Source organism: Diadema antillarum, unplaced genomic scaffold, assembly GCF_040938485.1.
Source record: "Diadema antillarum isolate AM-2024a unplaced genomic scaffold, OU_Dant_1.0 seq00001698_RagTag, whole genome shotgun sequence".
NCBI lineage: Eukaryota > Metazoa > Echinodermata > Echinoidea > Diadematoida > Diadematidae > Diadema > Diadema antillarum.
This window is the reverse complement of record NW_027272389.1, coordinates 1,383,039-1,410,145: the sequence shown is the minus strand read 5'-3', so window position 1 is coordinate 1,410,145 and position 27,107 is coordinate 1,383,039. Positions and strand designations below refer to the sequence as shown.

Below are 27,107 nucleotides of genomic sequence, written 5' to 3'. Positions count from 1 at the left end.
AAGTTTTTCCTATCGAAAATGGAATTTTAAGCACCCTATGTTGGATCGCACTCGTCAGTTTCGAGCTTCTTTCGAACGCCGCGCCAATATCCCCAGCGTTGCTACGGCGCAGGGTCTCGCACGCGATTGGCTGGTGCGTCGCACACATTTACATAATCCGGCTTTCGGAGACACCAGTTGCAACGTTTGGGGAATGCTTTGTCCACGCGTGCACGATTACATGCTCCATTGTTCTTGGTATAGTGGTTTATAGACGCTCGCTCTGTAGTGCGTGCTCTTCGTTTGGCTTTCTATCCAAACTATTCTACCGCAATGTTCGACAACAGAAGTGAAACAAAAATCATGTAGCATAACATAATCGTGTGAAAAGAAAACTAAATATTCTCAAATTTGTCTACTTGTACAGGTAGTAAAAATTATGACAGCAGACTGACTCAATGGAAGGTAGATGAGAGGAAAGGAGCGGTCACATGTGACCAATTATATTCAAGTATTACACATCTCAGTTCGCACCAAACTAACGAGTCGTGTTTGTTTGTTTGTTTTTTTTATTTAATTAGCACCACCGAACAAAGCAACATATGCATGTCTTGTAAAAGCAAAACAAACAGGTAGCGTGACCCTTGCCAGCACTAGCAATTTTCTGCCTTCAAAAGGGTCGCAAATGATAAAGACAAATCAACTACTGTACAATGAAAACGCGATTTGTAAATGTCTGGATTCGCCACCGCTCCTGTTACATGCACACGGTCATGGCGTGTGGATGCCATTGAGCAATGCGTTCACCATACACATGTGCATGTACACCATACGTGTAATAGTATTCGCCATCTTGAAGGACGTACTGGTAAACAAACCTGAGCGAAACGCATTGTTTTTCGGCTCCATACGCTGAGCTCCGAGGAAGGTGCCCGGGAAATTTGACTCTCTCAGTGAGCCAATCAGAAGGCGATGTGGTTGCTAGAGGCGGAGCTTAACATCAATTGGCACCATCATACGGATGGGTGATTCTCCCTCGCATCGCCGCTCGGACATTGTCTTTGAGAAAGAGGTGAATCTTCAAAGTCTGTTTTCTCGCAATTTTGTCAGGCTAACAACTTAAAAAGTGTATTTTATTTCTCTTTCTATGCCCACTTATGGTGCCGAAGAATACAAGTGTTTTATATCAATGCAAAGCTTAGGAAATGGGCAATGTGATTCAGTGAAAAAATGAATTTTCAAAATTCCCGACTTTTGCCTGAAACCGTTGTCGCCGGTCACATATACTCGTGGGGGGGGGGGGGGGGGTACTAGTTTTTAACGGGTTAAGGACAAGGCAATGAGGATTAAGCTCCTGGCAATGATGCACAACTGCTGCTGCCTGTGGGATTAAACCAGGGACCTTACAGTTGAGAGTTTGTGGTCTTGTCCTCTGAACCACTTTGGCTCCTTGTGATATAGACTAAAAGTCACCAACTTGTTACTGCACTCTTATAATGATAATAATATATAAATTTATAAAGCGCAAAACCTATAGACATATATTCTTCTGCACTGCAAAAGCTTCTGATGTACTTGGTGATAATAAACAGTTACATGAAAAGATGTGTCTAGAGTCTTGATTTAAAGACTGCGACAGTTGGGGATTTCCTGACTTCTAATGGTAGGTCACACCAGAGTTTGGGAGCGCTGCACAGGCAAATGCTCTTGGAGAGACTTTGAGACCAGTTCACTCACATAATATATTCACAGTTTATGCATATACTTGACAAAGTAAAGACAGCTTCTCTGGGGATACACAACACTGAGTACTGTAAAATAAGAAACATTTGTGCCATGAAACTTTTGCAACGTTCTCCTGGTATTCAATGCATTGTTTATAGGCAATAAATCTCTCAAAATTCGTGAAAGTTCCATGCATGCAAAAATGTGTGATTATCACTTTTTAAAATTAATCTTTTGATAATCAGTTAAGTGATGTCCTGGCCAAATTCTAGCTGTCTTACCCCCCCCCCCCCCCAAAAAAAAAAAAAAAATAAAAAAATAAAAAAATAAAAAAAAATAAAAAATAAAGCCACCATGGCATGTCAAAGGAAAGGCAATCCCATTTGATGCAGTGCTTTAGCTGCCATTTTTTTTTTTTTTTGCTCTCCTAAACATTTATTATTTATGAGATACAAGGTTTTGTTGCCCCAACAGCATTACAGGTATAGTGATTAAAGGTTAAATTGAACACGTACTTACTAGGTCACAGACAATTGCTAGCTAAATATGTGGAAAGGGGATTTTGTGAGCAGCACAATGAATTAAAACAGGGAGTTAAAATCTCACTATCTCTGTTGCTGTATCCACATGTCATGTAGCAAAGTTGACTTCATAGATGCAAAATGCTTCAGAATGCCTTAATGCACTGATGATGAGCTGATTTTCCTATTACATGCATTTTCCCATGATAAGGCACCTGCCCGAGTATACCAGGGACTAGTCTTCAGTAGGTTAAGTTGGTCTGAAATGTATCTCCTGGAAAAGGCAAGTCTATTTATATATCTTACATTCCTGGCTAGTTGCCACATGGTGATATTTCTTCACTGTTACCAACAATCGATGTATTGCAGGATGCAGATTGCAAGAAGCCGTGTCCTTTTCCATGCGCACAAAGTGGGGCTATACTACCGGTATACCACCAGTCTGCTGCACACGACTGGTAACCCTGTCAGTACCCCCCTGCACATGAACTGCATACAATGTCAATGGCGTCTTGGGGGCAGTGGAGCTGGATGGGTTAAGCACAACTTGCACACACGTCCTAATCGGCACACTAACAAGCTAGCTGATATGGTCCTGCCCTATAACCTCAAAGCTGCAATAACAATTACCTGAAGATATGGGACCCAGACGCTTTATGCAGCTGTTTCCTTTGAAAAGCGCATGGAAAGTTTTAGTTTCTGCCAGCATTTCAAGAGAAGTCTTCCAAAAATGATTTGATGCCTCCAACTCTTAAAACATTCTGCAGCAAGATTACCAAATTCATCATGACCCTATGTTCCCCCCCCCCCCCCAAAAAAAAAGAAGACATTGCAGAAGCCCCAGCAAGCTACAACTTGCAATCCTATGGATTTACACTTGTCAGAGAATTTCAGTTGCCGATAGTAGGTATAGGTAAAGCAAGGTATCGTTTTGCTTGGTTTGCTTGGTTGTTTAGGTGAAACATTTGGCTGCAAAACTCCAATAAAGTTGAAAGATGGAGCTGCTATTAAAGATGGTCACAGAACAAGAAATAAGGGCCAATGTTAAGTCTGCAATGCTGATCACATGGAGCTAATAGATGTGGCTTGTAATTCTCATTGGAAAGCAATTATGTGGTAGGTCCAGGTACACACCATAATGATAATGGCAGAAATGGATGGTTCAAGCTAGTCACATATTGTATCATGCGGTTTCCTTAGACAGGAGACAAGATAGGAAGATACGACTTCTGCATTACAGCAGACGACGCACGTGAATATAGAGCCGTATTCATGCATGCATGCCACGTCTGCAATATTCTGAGAGACTCTTGGCCGTATGTGAAATAGATTCATTTAGTTAAGGGAGAACAATAAATAAAGGCCTCTATCAGAATATCATATGTATCATGTCATACAAGGTAACCAAGTACACTGAATATTTCATGGTGTTGCATTAGTCTTGAACATTGATCCTTTACCAATTAAAGGGGCCTTCCAGACAATTTTCATAATTTCACATCATGTAGTACATAAATCAACAGCTCCATGTATAGCTTTGTGGAATTTATTGTGGCCCTTGAGCAGAAAAATCAATACTCTGAAAAACTCAAAACAAATTATACTGAAGAAAGATGATGACTTAGGAGCCTCACAAATTTCAGAAATGTAGCAATGCAATTCCATAACAATGCCAAGTGCTTAACAAGTTTACCTGTGTAGAATATTTATATGCATGCTTTCTCTTTTGTTCTGCTTCCTTGAGCCCCTACTCATGCATTCTTATAGTGAGGCCGCCATGTCATCATCCTCGTTCATAGTGACTGGTTATACATTTTGAAAAGACTCCTAATCCTCATCCCAATCACTACAAATTCTGAGACTCATCACCCAGGATACCCAATTTATTGTTGTCCATATGCAAAAGTCTGAAAAATCATCCAGATGTCTCCTTTAATAAACCCCAAAGTACAAACAGAGAAAATAAAAGTAAAATCAGACGTGGATATAATACAAACGAAAATGAGAAGGCAAAGAAATTTCATGTCTTGTTAGCTGTAGATACAAATGGATGAAGCTGACCAAGGGTTGGATCAAACAAACTAGCTATAGGTAGTCAGGGTGGGGTAGGTGGCCAAGAGTCAAAATCAGTGGAGATCAGGTGTTGCTAATTGCCCATGATCCCATACAAGTGGAAGAACTAAAATTCTGTTCAAATATTCACAAGCCCATTGTCTTTTTTTTTTCATCCTTGCATTGACAGACTTGTTTTGTTTTTTCTATACTTTCTAACTTATGGGCATTTTGTTATTGTTTTTGTCATGAAGACCTGTGATGAAGTTTCCAAATCAACCTCTTCTATGCTTAAATACAGTTTGCATACCCGGTACCTCTAAGTTGTTGCTATCTTTACATGGAGCCTTGGGCAAGCTGCCTGGTTGGTTGCTAGGAGCAACCATTATTGTAAAGGTATTTGGGACACTGTCATATCTTTATAACAGCTTAATAGGAATGGTGCTCATAGCGAGCACACAAAAATTGAACCTTGATCACATTTTAAATGACCCTGATAAAACCAGTCTCCACAAATGCACAGTAAACAAGATAGCTATGAATATAGAATAGTGATAAGATTTAGTTTTTCAGAGAAATCCATTGAAGTTTTTTTTTTTTTTTAATTCAATCGGTGACTTCATCTAGCTGGACATTTGGAAGTACCTACAGAAACTTAACACCACAGGTTTCGACAGACCATCTGCAGACATGTATCGTGTTTTGGCATTCATTTACCATTGTATGAAAGCAGCCCAAGTGACTTGGTTAATATTTCTTCTATATTAAGACTTCACATCTACAAAATGCCCTCTTGAAAGGAAAACTTAGGAATACATTCTTGAAAGACGGTGCCCAAGTTTACAGAGAAAAAAATTTATGAATTTACAGGTTGTTACAGGGCCTAAATGATATATAAAACAAGGATAGATAGAGCTATATCTTGTTGTCTTTTTACTGGAAGGATATTAGGAAGGGTGTTCTGTTGGGCAATGTAGGCTTCCATGGCTGACCTCTGTTTGACACAGTATGACTGCATTGGTATGATAAGATATGAGAGTTTTTAATCCTGCCAAAGTGACTTGGAAAGGAAACCTTGATTGTGACAAGTGCTATCTGGCAAGAAGTGAAACTTTCTAGGATTTCTTTTTTTCTGTCTACAGTGTAAAAGCTTGATATAGATACAATGGACCAAAGTCACAAGGGTAGTTTTAAATCAAATCCATGGTTCAATTAAGTCCATGGATTTAAACAAGCCATATAGGTTCACCTTTCACACATACATACAAGCGCACATTCATTATTGGGTGTCTGTGCACAGTATACAATCTTCGGTGAACATTTATGCAGATGAAATTAGCATAATCCATGGACAAAATTCAAACAATACCTTTGTAAATTTGGGCCAACGAATATGTTGGGTTAAAGGCATACAAACTGATAAAAACATCTGTTTTGCAATATTACTCTTGATAGGTTTCATTTTGTTCTCTACTTAAGATTGATGATGAAGGTGAAGAGATAATCATTTAAACTAAAAGCAGAAATTGAGTAACATTTTAGGCAAGTATTGACAAGAAAGTTCCTTGAGAGGTTTGACATTACATACGTATATGCCACTCGTACCCTGAGGCATTTATGTAACTTGCAAAAGACCAAAACGTATGTCATAATCTGATGACAAAAACATGAGGCCCTATACATACAGTTGCACAGATAACATGTTTTGTATTACAGACAGGGTGAATAGATAAACATCTTGTCAAAAACAAGAAAAAAAAAGCAACAATCTGCAGGCATTGCACAATCATTAGAACATGGCTTCATAAGACACCAATCTGTTGCCACAGGAGCCTGCTAGGTAACAAGCAAAACCCATGGGGAGTTAAGCATCTCTTTAAAGGGACACAGTCCTCACGAAATTTAAAAAAATATGTTGTTGGTACCTCCAATGAACTACTTTCATCAAAAACAAACTTTCAAATCACCAAATAAGCTCGAACATTTCGGTTAAAAAAGTGTGACTCTGCAAATGAGCAAGTCTTGGCGGAGAGTCATACGTCATTGATGCACAACTCTTTCCATCGGTGTTCTGCTCGTCATCCCTAGTTATTCATAAAATACATGTTTACTATTTATTTTCATATTAATTGTATATATAAATAAGCTTGAAATATTTTGTTTGAAATAATAAAACCACATATTGTCACATTTTATGAAAAAATCAGATATGATCATTTTGAACACTTAAATTGCTTTTCTGAGGCACGGCTGTCAACTTGAGAGTAGGGCATCAATGACGTTGCACCTTTTGGCTGGCTCTTACACGATCGCTTGCAGGAATTATTTTTTAAAAATCGCGTACGGAGACAAATTTTGATGTCCACGCGTATAAATTGGTGAAAGGTTATATTTTTTACTCTTCTTAATTATCAGTACAGTGAAAATCTCAGAACTGCTTCCCTTTAAGGAGGAAAAGGTTTTAATGTGCAATTCAATAATCACTAGGGACTTGAACTCTACCTTAACAAGTTTACAACACATCGTTTTTAGGCAAGTGCGAGATTTCACCATTTCCCAGGTGCCAGACCTTTTTTGTATCACACATCCTGCTATTTCCTGGAAGGAAGCATGCTAACCTCCTAAAATGTAGGATGCAACTCCATTATCACCGCAACATACACCAGTGGGTACACAAATAGAAATCTTGCATACCACAAACATTACCAGTTATACAGCGGAATAGGTGAGGTATAGTATTGCCTTTCTTATGACCCACCTGGTTTGGTAATACATCAGGGTTTCATTGCTTAATTTCATTGAAAATAACACACTGAAATATCTACTTACAATGTATCTAATTCTCCCTTTTCCCTTCGCATGTATATTCAAGTAGACTTTTTGTAAGTAGGACAAGATCAAAATAAATGAATCCAAATGTTGCCGGTTTCTCATTAGAATTGAACGTGACAGTGAAAGAGAAGTCTGCGGTTTCACATTTTTCCCACATAGTACTAGTCATGGCAAATCCCATACCAAAATGAGTTAAGGTGATGGTGTCATCAACCCAAAACTTTCCCATTTGTTTGTGCAAAAAAAAAACCAACCAACTTTAAAATCATGTTTTGTAATGGATAACTTGGTAATTCCAATCCTCCCCTGTCAAGAAACACACATAAAAATGACCTTTGCTCAGCTGTATGCAAGACAACTAAATAGTGATGAAAACTATACAAATCTGTGCCAATGACAATACCATTATGTGGTTGCTGCTAACTACTTTTTTGTTTGTTTTGAAAACATGTGATTCCATGACTTTCACATTTGGGGTCCAATTTTGATAAAAATCTTTACCACAATTTTGTGTGTCATTTTTTTTTTCCTTATGATATACATTAAAGCCAATGAGAGAAATTGTGAGGAAATATCGCAATACCATGCCTGAAAGTTGTTGTAATTGAATGGTCTATCAATAAAACTTTTAATACCTGCCTGCATGTTTCACCTCATGTTCCCATATGTCCTGACGGAAGATGCTGGCATAAAAAGTAAAGGGCTCACAGCTTGCTTTTTGTCTGATGAAAACATGCAAACTAAAGCCCATCTGCCCATCCATATACTTTCATTAATATATCTGCCATCATAGTTTACAAGAATGCCATGCTCAAGTGTATTCTGTGTTTTACAATGCTTTGCAAATGAGCCAGCGACAGTAGGGACGAAGACGAAACTTTGCCGATCAAGATAAACCAACAAACCAGCGAGAATTGACACAGAGGATCACCACTGTATGTCACCCATAGCCATTAATTCCTCTCCCAACATGTCCTTTTAAGGATACTCAAATCAAAACTAGATAGCACAAGGGTTCATTGCAAGAAGGAAGTCAGTCTAAGTCCAGCTAGGTCATGCCTCCACCACTAGGAAGCCATATACATACTTAGGACAGAACATCATGAGGAAAATCCTAGTGGTACAAGGGAACATACATCCTTTCTCTGGACCGCCTACAAGATAGAAAGGGCTACCCATCAAAAAGAAAAACAAACACACAAGCAAACAAACAAACAAACAAACAAACAAACAAAAACCACAAACTATGAACAGAAGGAAAAACATGGATATAATCTGAACAACTACACATGTACTTCATTACCCTTTCCTCCTCCCTTTTTGCATACATATAGACAGTAGACACCTAAAATGTAATGGCTTAAAATGCAACCTATGTCCATTGCACAAGAATCAACGTGAAGCCTTATTGGTGTCCCCAAAACAGTATAATTCTTGGGTGATCAAATAGTTATAAACACTGCATGCCACAAAGAATCACTGTTATAATGTAATCTCACCAGAAGATTTCTTTTCATTTGAGTTCTAGACATTTTTCATTCATCTTCACCAAGCAGGGAGGACATAATGATACAAAAATTGACAAATTACTCACAGAGATTTGAATCCCAGCCTCTAGTTGCAAACCACAAATAATCAAAATATTGGGTCATACATGACAAGTGTCATATCAAAAGTGAGAGATATTATCAAATAATAAAGAATTTACTCCCAATCATGCCACTACATCAAAATTACAAAATTAGAACTTGGAAAAATAAGTTGCAACTATCTAATAAAGATTTAATTGCTCTAGCAAAGGGAATAATCAAAAGCACTTAACCACGAGTTACCATTTGTCATTCAGGAACCAGCCTTCCCTCCAACAAATTGCATAAATCTACTGTGTTGCCAGAGTCTAGGTGCACATTTGAGCTGTTTGCCCTGGCAGTAATGGACAGTGCAAGGCAATGTTGCCCAGACATAGCTGCCACTGATATATCAAGTAACTGTGATAAAAGCTACTGGAATCTTGTATTATATATATATATGCTTGTCCAACTGGAGAGCAAATGTATTACAAGTACTGACCTGGGGGAGATGGGGTTTCCATGGTAACAAAAATGAAGCCATACATCCACTACATGTGGGGGGGGGGGGGCAGTGTGCATTCTGAGTTAACAGTTGTGAACGGAAGTGTGCCCTAAACTGATTTGAAGCATGAAGCATGGAAGCTGCTACTTAGAGCTCAATGGACCATAACAATGATTACAGAGCATTAGCTTTTGTACAAACTCATGTCAACCCGACACACATTTAAGCTGCACTTGGGGAAAAGGGATGAGGATACCACCAGACATCTTGTGAAAGATGGATAGATAGCACAAAAGCAACAAAAGACATCGAACGAGGAAAGTGAAGAGCACAGTCTGCAAGATGAGATCTTCTGAGAACAAAATCAACATCCCTCAGTTGTAACACTGGGACTATATAATCTAGTGTCTCCTAGGTGCCTCTAAAATCTGCAAGATGACAGAAATGAGAAAGTGTGTTTAGGAAGGGTGAGATAATCTACAAGGGAAGTCCCCATGTCAGGACTAAGGAGAAATGAATAAAATGGACCTGTTTTGAATGGAAGCTTACAGTATAAGTGCCATTGAGAAGACAAGATAGTTTCTTGCCCTCTCAACCTTTCTGGGTCTGAGAAGGTGAGATGCTAGATCTAAAAGTGCCATCTCAACCTCTTCAAGAAGTTTAGAAGGTGAATTGTGAGATGTCATCTTCTGGGCACCATGGGTCTAAAGAAGGCAAGAAGGTGCTATCAGAGATAGCATCTTCTTAAGGGGAGATGTTTTTATGTACGTATTTAAATGAAATTTTCATGTTTCACTTCATGGAAGCAAAAGAAGATATAAGATAGGTCCGTATGGATTAACATTGCACTTAAAAACAAGAAGGTACTTTACCTCATAATGCAATGTTTAACCGAGACGATTACCAGTATCTTATCAATCTTAACTTGTTGATGGGTCTTTGTTGGACTGAACATACCGGGGTATGTCTAGTTTATTCTTGTCTTACATAGAGGACTGTTGTAAACTTCAAAGATTGTTGTTTGCATACATACTGTACTTCTCTGAAAATGTGAGATGGGGGGGGGGGGGGAGGATTGCATCAACTTGTCAAGCACTGTTACTTCCTTGTATGTTTGGTGTTACCACATGCAAGAAATACATCTGTTCTTTTATCAAAAGACAGATCTACTCTGTATTTCATTTCTTTTTTTTCTTTTTTTTTTTTTTTGGGGGGGGGGTATATGCAATTAGTATTCACCATAAGAAATTAGCAAGGAATTTACTTTGTGAGCTGCTTCCTACTGCGCAATTCCAAACCATGTCATAGCCAATATGAATTGTATATTGCATGATTATCTATAAATAAATAGAGTGTTTAATTATTTTGTGACAAAAGACAGACAATTGAGGGGGTAGCTTTGATGCCGAGGAAATTGCTCCCTGCAAACATTTCAGGTTGTTGATACAAGGAAGAAAACCAAAAAATGATTCAAAGTTTCAGTCAACCAAAGTATGAGAATGCAGGCAAAATATCCTTTGACCATGCAACATATGGAAATGTTGCATGGTGCATGAAGTCTGGGTGGGCCCTGTATACTCCATCGTCACAAGATCACATAACTTCCTCCTCCATCTTAAAAAGTTGTTTTGTGGTGAACTCGCACCTGGGTACAATGCAAACTCATCAGGCCACCACAGGGAAATGGCATTACAGCAAGTGAGTCACATGTTAGGCAAATATTACCTTTTGTCCCATTAAACATTGGGAGGAGCTATTTTTCGTGTAGCACAATCTACATACTTGCCTAGGTCAGCGAGATATGTGCACAGGGCCTGTTTACAAAAGCTGTGTGCATCATATTCTGTGGTTTAATAGCTACGATCTTGCACAAAACCATTCACTTGCAAATTACCACAGAGTATTTCAATCTGTTACTGCTCATGTTCGATATGGACAGCACCGACAATATCAATTCTGCTGTAGTTGAGCACACAATACTTTACCACCAGTGGGACTGTGGAAATTACCCCACTGAATATAACTCTGAATGTACAAGCACACATATACATTAATTATGTGTGGTTATCATGATGAACAGATTGTCCATAGGCCTTAATGGAAGTTGGGGGGGGGGGGGGAGGGGAATCTCCTAGCAATAGAGCTTATGGAAAGAGTGATTCACAATGAACATGTCTGTTCCTGGGGTTTCACTGCATAATCCAGATGTAATAATTTGTCTGCATGCATGGACCTCGTCAGCCATCAATGAGTAATGGGCGCCAGCGACAAGGGGCTCTGAAAGTCTACCATCATGTCTGCTGTGCTTGAATTTTGATTACCCACGTGGTAACCTGAGAGATACTGATAATTTCAAATTCCACGAAGTGTGCCAACATTACGTGTCTTCTAAATATCAGACCGCTCCCTTGGGGGAAAGAGAAGGTGGGAGCAGAAATATGCCAGTGCACTTTCCAGGCACAAAAAAAGAAAAGAAAAGAAAAAAAGAAGCAAACATGAAAATCATGCTAATCCTACAGCGAAAGGACTGAATACGTGGATAAAAGAAGCATACGGGTAAACAAAAAAGTATAAAAAAAAAACCCACAATTTTTGAAAGGCATGTTTTCCAAGCTCTTTTAATAGTTTTGACCACAGCAAATAACAACAATTCACATTTGTGAGTGCAGTTTCTTTCCCTATAATAGAGTAACAATGAGAAAGGCAATAACCCCCCTTTGCATTTATGTTTGTGTGTTTGCATGTTTGTGTCTCAGTAGTTGCTGTGATGGGCAAAGTCTTGGGCAAGCATTCTGGTTGTGAGGAACACACACAACTTTAGTAAATTGGTGTATGGTGTAGCCATGCCTCCTAAAAGGTTGAGGTTTTCACATGCATATATCATTTCAACACTAAGCATCTATATTCTACTCTTCTTATTTTAATCACATTTGTTCTAACCACCAACAGGTAGAACATTATTTTTTATCACGGTGGAACAGAGTACAATATGTTTTGTCTTGACTGAATTCAAAAGGCTATAGGTGCTGTGATCCTAAACACCTGTAGCTGTTCACAGTCTGTAAACTCGAGATTTATGACGCAGGACATTTATCACCTGTGAAGTGGTGCTTACAGCCAACTCAAGAATGACTTTAGATCTTACACTGAACAAAACAAGAACATGCTGTCTGCATGTGCTCTCCATGTCAGAGTATCCAGAATTGAATGGCCACAAATTATTTCACAAATTTTCATTCAACAGGTGATAATTATTAAGACATGTTGTAGATTATTAAGACATGCTATATTGCATTCTTGATTTCTGAAGATTTGTATGCAGAATAGAGAACAGTTTACAAATACATTCAAATTTATGGGTGTTCTATCTCCCCTACCCCCAAATTAACCCCCCCCCCCAAAAAAAAAAACACAACAAAACAAAACAAAACAAAACAAACCAACAAAAAACTCTGTTAACAAGCTAATGTAATCTAATGGCACTTCTCTCTTTGGAATATATTTTGATATTTCACACCCAGTTTGGATGCATAACTTGTTGCTACGCTGTGCAGGCCTGGGGCAAGCTTTCTGCTCGTCAATAAAAAGTCTGAAGCTTGCATTTTACAAAGCAATGTCTAGTTGTTGTGGTTTATGCAAACCCAACACATCAATGGATTATGAACAAAATGTAGAATTTTAGTGTAATTCAAGTATGTTGTAATTTCTTTTAAACGTTGGTAGATTTGTTCCGTTTATGGACAGCATTATATCTATGCGACTCTGCTCAGTCCACTAGAGCTGTAGTTTTGGCATAAACCCCCCCCCCCCCCAAATAAAAAAAAAAAATGTGACTCAGTGCCTTATGAGGTCATTATAGCAGTGGATTATATTATCAAAGCGTACAACTTGTATGGATGAAAACTTTTTGATCATATTCATTACCATTACTTATTTCCAAGCAGGACCAAAGCAATCTCCTGTATATACATCAACCAAATTCTATGTAACACACTGATAGCGGGCACTGTTTTGGAGAAATGGCAAATGTTGCGCTTTTGACCGACATTTGTCCTAAGCAGAGGTAAAAAAGCCAATGAATTTATGCGAATGGATACTATCCACAATAGCCAGCAAACCAGATATTCACTTTAGTACTTACCAACAGATACACATACACACATATACCCTAACACACACACACACACACACGCTCTCACACACTCACATACTCATACATACGCAAATATACAAACAAATTAATTTTGTTCACAAATGACAAGTCATCAGGAAATGCGTAGCCAATAAAGATTAGAATTCTTGACAGCAATAAATGAGGCCGTAATCACTAATCATTAAGCATGTGGGGGGGGGGGGGGAGAGAAGAAGGAGGGGGAGGGGAGGGGGAAGGGCAGGGGGAGGGGAGGAAAGGGGAGAGATGGTCTTACCTTTGGGAGGATACCTTGGATGCTTTCCGTCCTTTCCTGGCCACTCCACACGAATCATCCCAAATGGTTTGAACGATGCCTGCAGACCAGCTGAAATGTATGCACACACAATCCAAAAACAATCACTTCAATACACCATTGTTACTCTCACTATCATTAGGCACGAGGGTTAATGAGTAGTAACAGCCCTCTTTCCCTCTCTCTTAGTCTCTCCCAGTCTCTCTCTCTCTCCCACAACAAAAATTATTGGAGCATGATCTCTTGTTGACGGGGTAAACTTTTTTAACTGCAAGACAGTGCTGATTTGGAAATTAATGAGCCTTGGATGATTAGTTTGCCCATTGCTGTTTCCATGGTGACCCACTGTGCTGTCTCTCTCTCTCTAGACCATGATGTAACCAGGTACATGATGCCATTTAGTGTTAGACCCAGACCTGGATCTGGACCTGGTTTTATTTTTTACAAAACGGCAACACGTATCGCCTTTGATTTTACATTTGTGATATATCACTTCATACTGCCTATAATATAATGTGAGAAATAAATCAGACATGTTTTACAACATCTATAGTTTTGTTTATTTGTCACATTCTAAAGGGGATTTCCACTGTATTATCTATGGAATTTATCGAGAAATATATTCTATACTTTCATCTCTTTGTTTATTATATTGATATGTGACGTTCAATGCCTACTGCCTAGAAATCATCTGGTCCACAGTATTGATAATAGTAAAGCATTAAATCAACTGCATGTATGCCCGCACATCAGGTGTAGACTGGCTTTTACTGTATACGCTATATATTTAGCAAGTCTAATTTTTCACGAATAAAGACTTACTGACAATTTGTTAAATTCACGATTGTAAAGTACAACACTGAACAGAGAAATTTATGCATGCATATCACATTCCTGTCAAGATCAGAGTTGATATTTTCGCATGTTTTTAAATTGGTGAATAGCACCCGACTTTCGTGAAATTCACAAAAATGAAAACTTTGCAAAATATTCGGCTTATACAGTTTGTATGTACAGTGGTTGCTACTGGGTCCATGCATGATCCAGCATTACATCCCTTTATGTTGCATCGAGTTATGTGTGAAATGTAGCCCTTTTGTGGAGTCCATAGGAATTCTTGAGATGAAACTAGTTGTGATATATGTTTATGGGTGCTGTAAATGTCATGCAGCACAAGCAAAGTCCTTGTCTTGCCGTACTACTTAATATCATTTCAAAGGAGGACTATGCAGACAGTATTTTAAAAAAAAAACCTACTAAGATACAAAAAGAAAGTCCTTCCAAATGTAAATAATTAATCACTCGTGAATTGCATTGTCTTTGTCCCTATCTATGATTTATCATCATCATCAAAAGCCACTGTTGCCAGGGTGCTCCTTAACCCGATGAAGACAGACTGGTTTTGCTACAACACACATTTCCCACAGACACCTGCCCGAGTATACTCGGGACTCGTCTTCAATGGGTTAATAGATCTTTATTGCCTGAAACTCCCTTTATAATCAGCAAATGTACAAGTTAGTGCATGGTAGAGACATTTTCATGACTGATGACATCAGAGGAAGATGTGAAGACATTTCCCTGGAGCCCTTCCATGAACTTGCTACATTCCTTGATAAAATGCCGATGTCAAAATAATACTTTACAAAGTGAGGTCCCATAACTTATCATACCTCCATACTAAAGACATGATAACTGAAAAGATCAGATATTTTAGGTACATGCACATTACTCTTCATTCCAATGTCTGAAGAAGTATAAAAACTGAGATGTGTTATGTTTCACTGCAAAGTTGCCCCTAACAAAACAAATGAAAAACAGGTCATATATATGAAAACAAGCACAGTGAAGAAAACAGATGAGATATAACAGGAGGATGTTAAAACAAAAATTTAATCGATACTAATTCATTCTAAAAGTGTGGAACAAACAGAGCATTCCTTTCCCATACACTGTAAGTAATGTGGATAATTTTCCCCCTTTTTGCCTATATTCTCCATCAATCAAAATCTTATTGTGCTTGGTTCCTAATCTGAATACTATCGGCCATATTGGTACGAGAAACTGTTGAATAAGCTAGTAGCAAAGTCTGTAGCCATATGGTGGTTTGAATTTGAGAGGGTAAAGAAATTGTGTATCAAATAGGCAGACAATCTTGTATGGTGACACTTGCATCTACTCAAGTACAAGCTTGCCAACTTTCTCCTGGTATCTTGGGGATTTTGTGATGGATTTGTCTGGGAATCTAACACAGGAGGAATAGCTGCAGATTCTCTGCTAAAGAAATCAGCAGGGAAACCCAAAACTTGTAGAAAACAGATTTCATCAATGATCAAAGCAAATGTGTGTGGTAAGTGAGGGTGTGTCTTGAATTTCAAATTTATCACATTCTTTTTGAAGACATTTAAAAATCTGCAAATACATATTTTACCAGACGACTGTTAATAGTAGTTTGTAATAGTATTTAATAATTAGGTTCCAATTCACCTACAGAAACTGTCTCATCAGGAATAAAACTTGTGCACTGCAATGTGATTTGATTGTGATGGTAAATCTCAGTCTCTTTATACAGTATGGTCCTTAAAACAAACACACAGACTTGGGGAAAAGCCATTTTGTGAATATTACTGATATCACCACAAAAACAAGGATCTAGATTCTGTGCAAGATTTCAATACTGCCAAGTGTTAAAATCTATCAAAGCAGTAAATATTTGCATCACATACAGAACCTTTGGTGCTTCAAGATGTGTAGATAGATGTCATGACAGAAGAAAATACCTAATTCATTGCCAGTGCATCAGCCAATCACACACAAATATTTTGCCAAATGTCCTCTTATCATTAAATGTGAACTTTTTTGCCCCCCTTCCTCCTCCTATGACTGAAAACATTTAGAGCTTACGAGTTAATTTCTGCCCCACTGTAGAGGTAAATTGGCAATAGTACATTAAACCTCTTCCACATCTTTGTATTTTCATGCATCACTCTCTAACAGTTACACAGTAATGCACTCCTACTATTTACTTATATAATTGCATACAGACATTGCGCTTACTGCTAATTTGCACTGTGTTAACTTCTGGAGTTGAGAATATAATTTGGCTCTTCCGTTACGAGTTAACTCATCAACCCAACGCAGTGGATCGCTTAATAGGATATTGTTGTAAACATTTGCGCTGTTATCTAATTCCGAATGCTGGGTATCTGCCATCAGTGGAGCTAATAAATTACCTTTTTGTTTGTTTTATTGGATTATTTTTGTGGTCGATCTGGTCATAGCACTTACAACACAGCCTAATGTGATGCAGCAGTTTCTACTCATGTGCAACAGATGCTAGTCATAAATCACCCCAAGTCATTTCCCTTTAATATATCCATATTAATATTTCTGGCTTTGTGTGTGATGTAATTATTGTTCCCCAGATAAAATATTTCCCTTATGCAAGCCATGTACCATTTCTCCCCTTTTTTCCATTCTATTTCTGTGACTTTAGTCTAACTTTTCAGACAGCCCTGCAGGTCAGCCACCCCATCCTACATATTTGCAAAAGTCTGGATCAAGACCAGAAGCGAGACAGTTTGTGGTTGTCATCATTGATTAATTTTTCCTCAATACTTGGATAAATATTTGATGGGCTGCCATTAACACAAAGACTCTGCCTGTGGGATACAGTGCAGAATGCCTGCCATATGGCATGGCACTGAGTAACATGATAGCCCAGCGCAGTTGGTTTCTGTTCACCAAGTATGGTGTCTCCGAGCGACACATGTTTCAGTTTCATTCAATGCATAGGGTATTCTAATAGCAAAACTGTCAGTACAGGTTTTAATTCTGATCTATAGAATACCTACACATAAACTACAGCACTGACCACTCGGTGTTTGCAGAATAAATTAGACATCTGAACAGTCTCTTCCTGGCCACAGGTTCTAAAATTGTTTTTGCCTCTGAAATACCAGGAAACACCCTATTCTAATCTTTAAAGTTCATGTGAACTCTCTGCACTCCTGAGAATTTGATTCCTTTCATGAGCTGGCATATTGTAGAGGCAAGGTAATTCAGACCTTTACTCTGAATAAAAAAACTGGAAACGTCTTTACTATAGCGGGGAAACAATACTATAAGTTTGCAGTGAATTTACTCCAACCCCCATCCCCCCCCCCCCCAAAAAAAAAAAAAAATAAAAAAATAAAAAAATTCAACTGAAATTCAAAATTCCAATTCTTGAGTGACATGGGGCTAGATTTTTATTTCATTAAAAAATCACTGAAAACTTTTAGTATTGTTTCCCCTCCATTATAAAGAAGTTGTCCAGTTTTATTATTCGGAGGAAAATTTGAGACAGCAGCACAGTTTAATGAGCTTGCATGTAATAGCCTGGCACCAACAGCTTATAAACGGCATTACATCATGCTCCAGCGGATATGGGTTAAGAATGCCACACCCCGTGGTACTGTTTTAAAACTGAAGATCATCCTTTAATGGAAAAATAAAGAACAAGATTTCATGAAATTATTCTAAAAAGGCACAAATGGAATGCACCTTTTTAACAGACTACATCTCACGCTCACCTTCTGTGATGTCCCAGGGAACACCACCCAGGAATACTTTGCAGGAGTAGATGGGATTGCGGTACACCTTTGGCGGCAGCTGCCCACTCCAGGTACAGGTTGGTTGGCAAATGGCTGGGGCATTGGGAAGGGGGAGGTAATAAGGGGTAGGGAGAGGGATGGTTGGAGGGCACGGAGATTTGGTGGAAAGGAGCGAGAGCGAGCGAGACAGAGAGAGGGTATGTGTCAGTTAAGAGGGGTTAAAAGTGGTTTGGTAGAGAATGGTGGGGATGCATAACAAGTGGTTGGGAGAGAGTGGAAAAGGGTTAGAAAAGATTTTGTGAAGAATGGGGAGGGGGATATAAGTTTGGTAGAGAAAATGGGGGGGGGGCATGACAAGAGGTTAGGAGAGAGTTGATATGGGTTTAAAAGATTTTGTGGAGAATGGGAGGGAGTGTAGAAGAAGTTTGGTTGAGTTGGGGAGAGAGGATTAAAAATGGTTTGGGAGAGAGTGCAGGAGAAGGTTAAAAAAGGTTGGGGGAGAACGTGGAGACGGTTTGGACAAGTTTTGGGGAGAATGGGGGGATGATAAGAGGGTGAGGAGAGAGTGGGGAGGGGTTTGAAAGGATTGGGGAGAAGATGGGAAAGGGTTGAGATGGAGTAAGGAATCAATGAGGTATGTTTGGGACAGAAAGGGAGGGGTTGGGAATGGGGAAATGTGATATGGTAGAAGAAATTTAAAGAATTACAAAATTTGCATACAAAATTTGCATATATTATCATCCCTCTACATCTTATAAATTGATTGCTCAAAGCATAGCTACTGAACTTTCTTGCTGAAATGCATGATAATTTCAAGTAACTTTTCTTGGAATTCTCTCTACCAACAGTCTATGTCATAAAAATCTCATTTAACCTTTGCCACCGTGTTAACCCAGAAATGTTGTACATATATAAGTTAAGTCTACAACCTGGGAAGCCTCTTTACCAGTATCACTCGTTTTTGAAAAAAATGATAAAGAAATAACAGTCTTGAAAATAGTGACAGCGATAGTAGTAGTAATAAAGATGTTGAAATAATTCAACAATACTACTGCTACTACCAAGGATGATGATGATTGAAAAAGTGATGATGATAACGATGTCAATAATTGTAATATCAATTGCAATAAGACGAGGAAGAAGGAAACGAAAAAGAAAAAATGAAGAGGAAGAAGAATGATGAGAAAGCATACCCGCAGCCTGTCTGTTGAGCTTGGCTAGCTTCTCAATGTTGCTAGGGTCAGTAGGGAGTGCATTGAAGAGCTTCTCTAGTGTGTTGAACTTGGGATCCAGCAGGAGTTGCCTCGTCAATGCCTGGACGTTTGGATCGTTGAAGTCGAGGAGCTGGGTCGAGGGAGCTTGCGGCGGGACCGCGGGGGGAGCCAGGGGGGCCTGGTTTGGAGCCATGGCCAGAGTCCGATACAGGGCCTGGTTCTGATCGAGGAAGGCCAAGTTTTGGGGCAAGACACCGGGAGCTCCCCCCTGGAGCAGCATCATGGACGAGTTGTTTGGCACCACTGAGTTAAATCCATTGTTGGTCATCTGATTGACTGGGTAACGGAAATTGTGGTCACCTGCAAGACTCAAATTGCCCTGTGTTTAAAATCAGACAAACAAGGCAAAAACAAAAGTACCCAATAGCTTTAAAGGTTTCCTCTACACATGTCCAAATAAACTAATTTTTTCACTTTCACTATTAAAAAAGAACACTGATTTCTCCTTGAATCAAAGTATATCAAACAATATTATACAAAATTAATCTACTCTCATAAGTAATAAAAAATACAGATAGCATAAAACCAGAGTTATTCTACATCTGATTTAGGTAATCTGGAAACAACATGAATTATATTTTGTGCTCACGAATGTACTTTTCTACAAGAAAAAAAAAGTCTTGCATGAAAAATTTATACAGTTAAATATTGGTGCAGCATATGCCTTGGAAAGCACGGAAAGAGTACCATGTATTCGCAGACCTACGCTTCACGATCATCTTCATTTTTTATATTTTGTGTCTATAATATTATCTGCAGGTAAATTTTGTTTTCAGGTCCAAAGCTGATGAAATACATCACATATACTAAATATATTAGATACATCAAACATCTTATATCAAGTAGCAAATACATCTGAATATGCATGCTGGACAATTTCAAAAACCCACCATCATTTCAGACAAGGTCTCTGCCAAGACATCATTGACCGAGCCTGCGGAGCTGACCCCGCTGCTGTCCGACTCACTGGGACTGGGACACTTTTGATCCCTGGTCCCGACCCCCATGGCCTGCTTGATGGGGGTGAAGACACAGTCCCACAGGGCCGAGGAGGAGTCTGACCCAGGGCTGCTGACGCTGCCGGATGATGCGTAATGGTCACTGGGCGCTGGGGACGACTCCAGGAGAGAGGCGAGGTTCGCGTCCTCCTGGAAACCCCCGCCTCCGCTGAGGTAGCGGTCGATGTTTGAGAGCGTGATGGCATCCTTGGGGTTGCTGCAGACCGGATGGGAGCTCCACGTGCTCTGAGAGATGGGCGAGCCCGGCACAGGTGGTAGGAAGGGCAGAATGTCTGATCCCCCTCCCCCGCCGTTATGGGGTGGCGGAGTGACAACATTGGTGGCGGTGGTGGTAAGGGGTGGAGGGGGCGAGCCCTTGAGATCCATGGAGGAGGAGGACGACTGAATTTGGCCTCTGGCAGCTGCTAGCAGGTTGGCATCAATGTGGGGTACTGAAAGTAAAAAGAAGCCAAAATGGAGGAAATTAAAGGGGTGATATAGGTTTGGTTAAGATGGCCAGAGCGTCAAGTTACCAACTTTCGTGAGAAAATGAGAAACCTCTTATGAAATATGAAAGAGTACACAATTCTAAGAGGAAAGAGTATACAATTCTAAGAAGATTTCAAAATTTATTTGATGACAATTGGTTTTGAAATGGCCGAGATATCCAAAACAAAGTGATCCTTAAAAAAGAGGGGACCCACCTTTCATTGGGATTGCTTTGTTTTACTTTGCTTCTGGATTCCTTAGCTATTTCAAATAAACTTTGAATTCCTCTTAGAATTGTATGCTTTTTCATATTTCATAAGTGGTTTCTAATCAATCTCGCAAAAAGTTAAAAGCTGAATCCCCATCTAAATCAAAACTATACAATCTCTTTAGTTGTTGCGTGATATTTGGCTTGGTGTATGTATATAATGAAGGGTAAATTACCATGTGATAATGAGCCAATTTATAATGTATCTCCTTCTCATATCATTACATGTAATTGAGTAAGCCTGACACATGATCTCTTGGTAGGATATACGATTATAACAATAATAATAGTGAGACTCTTATAAAGCGCACATTTCCACCTAAAAAAATATACTCAAGGCAACATACATGTATGCAATGCGTTGACCGGTCACAAGGGCTCATGGTGATGGATAGATGTGCAATAGGTGGGAATGTTATTGATGCAATCATCAATAGGCTGGTGGGTGTGGTTAATGGCTCGTTGCTATATAGATCAGTCACTGCATAAGCAGCTAAATTTCTTGATGCTATCTATCAACCAGGATCTCAACTTAGCTGCATATATAAAAAAAAACTTGCGATATCTAAAAAATGAAATCTTATCAGCTGATTACCTCCCTGCAACACATGCCATTTATCAGATTTTGGATTTTATCTCTAAAAATAAAACAAAATGTGGATTTTACATACAGACTGTTCTTCCTTTTAAAACTCTGACATCGTCCTAAAAAATCTTTGATGTTGCTGCCTTGTGTATGATACATTTCTACTGTTGTAAACAATGACACTAAATCATATAATCATGGTGACAATGTCCACTGGACTGAATGGATTTTTAACCCCAAAAGACTTCAGCCTTTGAACTACTGGGAGCCATAAATGCGGTTTCATATCTTGACAGGGGTGTCATTAAAAGAGTAGCAGAGTAATAAAAGAGCATCAACCCTATACCCTCTACCTCCTGTCGTGTATTTCACTCCCAAACCACAGTGTGTAGTGATATTGTAAGCCAATCTTGTTTAAACATGCAACACAGCAGCACAATTTTAAAGAGCTCCTCTTATCTGTGACCTGTGTGGTACCAAATCACACTTTGACACCATTTACTAGTATACTGTGACACAATAGTTCATAAATATTTACAGCCTAAAAACACTTAGATTCTATATCCTGTGTCCTTGAAATCATATTTAAGTTGAACCACAACATTATAACAATTACACAAGAAATCTTCAAATGACACTGAAAATTTCATCATAATAAATCTTGTTTTTTTCCTCTCATCTGTTCCAATCTTCAAAAAATGATCAAATGTACATTGCACAAATATGTAAAACTGACCATTATACATTGGTATAATGACCTTTACACACTGTTGTGTCACACTGGTTGATTATTGGATTAGAGATCTTCACCTAGATGATGAAGTAGGCAGGTACTCCTAATCTTCAGTTAGTTATCCTTTTCCAAATCATGGTTACCTCAGCATCAGCTTGGGAACAAGCAATCAACTGAGCACTTTAGAATTTATGCTAAATACTTTGAAATTTATGCTAAACAAACTGAAATTATTGTACCTTGCACCAGTTACAAAATCATTTATGACACAGGGTAGATATATGATACAATCATAGCTCTTGAACTAGAACTGAACACATGCAAGAGTACAATAGCACAACACAAAAATTCATGGGTAATGTTCATTATTCTGAAGGTTTGTTATTCTAAAGGTTTATCAATCCGAAAAGGAAGTAAGGTTTGTTACTCCAAAGGTTTGTCAATCCAAAATAAAATAACGTTTGTTAACATGAAAATGAAATGAGGTTCATTAATCTGAAGATGAAAAATAGGTGCGTATTAATGCACCTTTCAAATTACAAATATTATATCATTTTTGGATTAATAAACCTCTCACATGACAAACCATAATTCATTTTCAGAATTATGAACCGTAAGATTAATGAACTATAACCAAATTCTCCATGTTAAATCATATGATGATGAAACAGGAAGTACAGGATTTTCTGTGAAGCCAGTACATCATTCATTGTGTCACTCTGTCAGCCTCTGACGTTTTCTTCCTTAACATTCTTAATCCCCAGAAAACTAGTTCATAATAGTTTGTTTATACCAGCCATGATGCAGAAGGATATCACTGACTGAGTGTCATTTATCATCTTATCTGTAGGACACTGTATACACTGTATGTTCAGTTTTGAATCATTGCGGGAAGATATGACTGTCGCCGTCATCTATTGTGAAACTACCGAGTGGTATAATAGCCAAGAAAGTAAAAATGAAACCTTCAAATGATACCAATGCTCGTGTAAGTAAATGCTCTTCTAATTAACTTCAACAGGAGATCTCGTGTCAGCTTTGGGCAAATAATATCCACTGGGTTTGAGCACTGTGTGCCTGCAAAGACAAACCTCGCACACAACTATTTTTGTATTTTATTCAAATTTTATGAATAGGAAGAATCAGCAGTGGAACAGTGTAATCCAAAGTTAAAACTTTCTTTTTTTTTTTCAATACAAAAAAATGGTCCCACACATTCACTTCGGTTAGGCCTAAGGTAAAACAGGGGCGGATCCAGGAATTCCATAAAGGGGAGGTGCCTTTACAAAATTAAAGGGGGGCGCATGTGCCCCCCTCCCCCCATTTAGTTTTTATTATTTCTTTTGTTTAAACAAAAAGTAAAGAGGGAGCATGCACCCGGTGTGCCCCCTTCTGGATCTGCCACTGCGGTAAAGCGACTCAGGGAATCTCTCCTTTCTGTTCCTTTATCTTTGCAGGTTACTACAATAATAATTTGGCAATATTTGGTAATAGGCGCCAGCTGCATCCTGGATGCATGAAATAGAGCTTTATAGATCTGTAAACCCACATCATACTCCGGCCATTTTTTCATATCATATCTTCATCTTATATTTGCATGACAGACATTCTTTCAGAAAGACGTGATCTACAAACAACACACACATCTCTGTCCTATAAAAAGGCATGAAAACATTTTTTTTTTTTTGTGCTACTAATGGTACATTGTATGTTAAGACTCTATCTAACCAAGTACAGGAACACCCAAGAACATTTCCCGATTTGAATTTTAGATATCTCAATGTAAGTTTTAAGGAGCCCAAAATTCCAGATTAACAACTCATTTCCCAAGTACAGGGAAATGTCTCTAAATTCCAGTGGAAAGTATGTTTTGACAACTTACTCACCTGAATAAAATTTCATTGCAGAAAACAAAAACACTAATGCATTGCCCATATATATATATATGATAAATGGACTTATATTTATTTGGATATATTCAATATATATCAATAAATCTATCAGCAATATCTACTGCAATGGCATTCATCAATGCTTTAGTTTCATTTCAGGTTGCCCCGAATAATTTAATAGATTGGAATAAATTTCTTGCATTGAATAAAGCACCATTCTGATTAAACAACATCTCAACAATAAGGTCTGGTATTGCACTGCTGAGGTCTTTGAAAATCCTCCTGGGTCTCTCTTTCCTTCTATTTCTTTCTGTGTAGTCTCATATTATCTGTCTCTATACCTGGTCATCTTATCACAGATTATCATTTCCCCATTGCCTAACAATTTCTAATCATACAACAAAGACTCCTCACAGACGTTTTTCACATCCAGTACAGCACACACATCTTCCTTTTCCTGCACAGTTTTGCCAGCACACTTTTACAATCATAGCTGCTGACCTAGATTTCATAGAACATAAAATCAAATTCAATATCAACCATGACTACCAGGAGTATCAATAGTTGATTGAAAGTGTGCTGTATAAAACACAACAGTTACAATCATTATTTCTATTATAAGTTTAAAGTAGAACTCGTGTGATTATTATGTCACTGTTATATTATCATTACTGCTATTATATTTATATCACTACTTGTACTATTAATATTACTAACAACTGAAGCAATGCTTTTAAATTGCTCCATTGTGTGACAGTCTCAAAATCTGCCATTAACTATATAAAATCATGTTACATATCAATGCGGTTGATTTTGTGGGATGGCAAATTTGAGGATCCATTGAACTACCGTAAAAGTGAACATTTTTGTGGTGTGATAGAAATTTTTGTGCCTTTTGTGCAACCAGAAGCTATCACAATATTAAAAGCACACAAATATTTTTGCATGCCATATGATCCAGTAATTAATGTCCCAATTCTGCGGGATTAAAAACATGCAAAATTTGTCTTACAGTACTCAACTACTCTCGCAACAAATCTGTCCCAGTGAACCAGCATGCACCAGAAGGTGCATATATCTATTCCTGTGGTTTGATTATGTATCTGTTCATTACAATCCATATCAATAGTTGTCAGTATTTTAAGGTAGAACAAAATCTCCTCTTCCACGTCAATCCTATAGTTGGGTGGATACAAATGCTTATGTCAGTCGTAAACTTATTAAAAGCCCCAAACTCGGTATAATTCACAGTTAAAGGTAGGGGATACCTTTTACGGACCTCCCAAAATGCAGCAAAACATTAAATATGAACCTCAGGGGACTTGCTTAGGCCACTGCTTAGAAATTTGGAAGTCAACAGTTATCTAAAATTTGAATAATGCACAAAACTCAACTACTCAGTAGTTCTGTGTGTCAGCCACACTTAAGCCTTTTTGTTGCATTCTTCTGTATTTGTGATCTATAAACACAAATCTAAAAGTACAAGAGCTGATGGAATAACATATAGAGTGTGTGGTAAGAAAGTTTATAGAAATATTTGTAAGTGTTGATGAACTTTCTTCACAAAATATACATGATGGACACACATGCAGTACATGGGTCTGCAAAGGTAGCCTAGTAATGTACTGGAATTTACGGTGAGCCCCGAAAACAATTCAATTCAAAATCTAACCGTCAAAAAATGTACTAAATGTTACCTTCCACTTTCAATACTTTATGGGAGTTTCTAAAATGATATTCTCTTCAACATACCACTGTATTTATACAACTCTTCATTTAAGGCGTGCGAATGGGATTCCCTACCTTTAAGTCTTAAAGGCGCAATCATCACTATCGTATATAGGATATGCTAGATTGTTATAGTTGTTGTCTATCTAAAAGTAGCAAAGGTTTTGTACTTTTTCTGATTTTGTGGAGAGTCAATGAATTTAACCAGTTCCATCTCGCCACGCTTCAATAGGATCCAAGGTGAATATCCCAAGGTACCAATTTATTTTTGCAGAAAATTCCCCTAGGATTTAATAGCTTAACATAAAAGGTGGGCATGTCAGTTTATAGTACGATGTGTACTGAATGAAAGTAAAACTTGTATCATGTAACAGAAATAGTACAATATGAACACACAGTACACTTATGTATCCATCTATAATGCTAGGTTGATGAGGAAAATTGGGGGTGGGGTGGACCACAGCATCAGAGAAGACCACCAATTGATATACTGTATACGCTATATATCTAGCGAGTCTAATTTTTCGCGAATTGGGACTTCCCAACGATTTCGCGAGTGGTTAAATTCACGATCATGGAGCTCTGGGATGCATTACTTAATGGAGAAATGGACATGTGTGCACATCACATTCATATCTGGATCAGAGTCAATATTTCTGTGTGTCTTTAAAAATGTGGGTAGCACCTAACTCACAAAAATAACAACCTCACGATATATTCAGTGTAGACAGTATTTAATTCAGTCTGGGCAACAACAACTGTGACAACCTGCACTGGTGAGTAATTGTTGTTCGGGATCTAAGCCTTTCTACTTTATCAGATAAACTGAAGTCTGTTGACCCTTGCTTTCCCTGGTTAAGAGCATTCAACAATGCTCAATTACAAAATACTAATAGCCATTTCAATACTGTAAAAGT

General features: G+C 38.3%; 1 pseudogene; it reads right to left on the bottom strand.

The window, feature by feature from the left end:
* Window positions 1-27,107, bottom strand: part of LOC139711731 (cytoplasmic polyadenylation element-binding protein 1-like) — a 54,948-nt pseudogene that overhangs the window by 16,559 nt on the left and 11,282 nt on the right.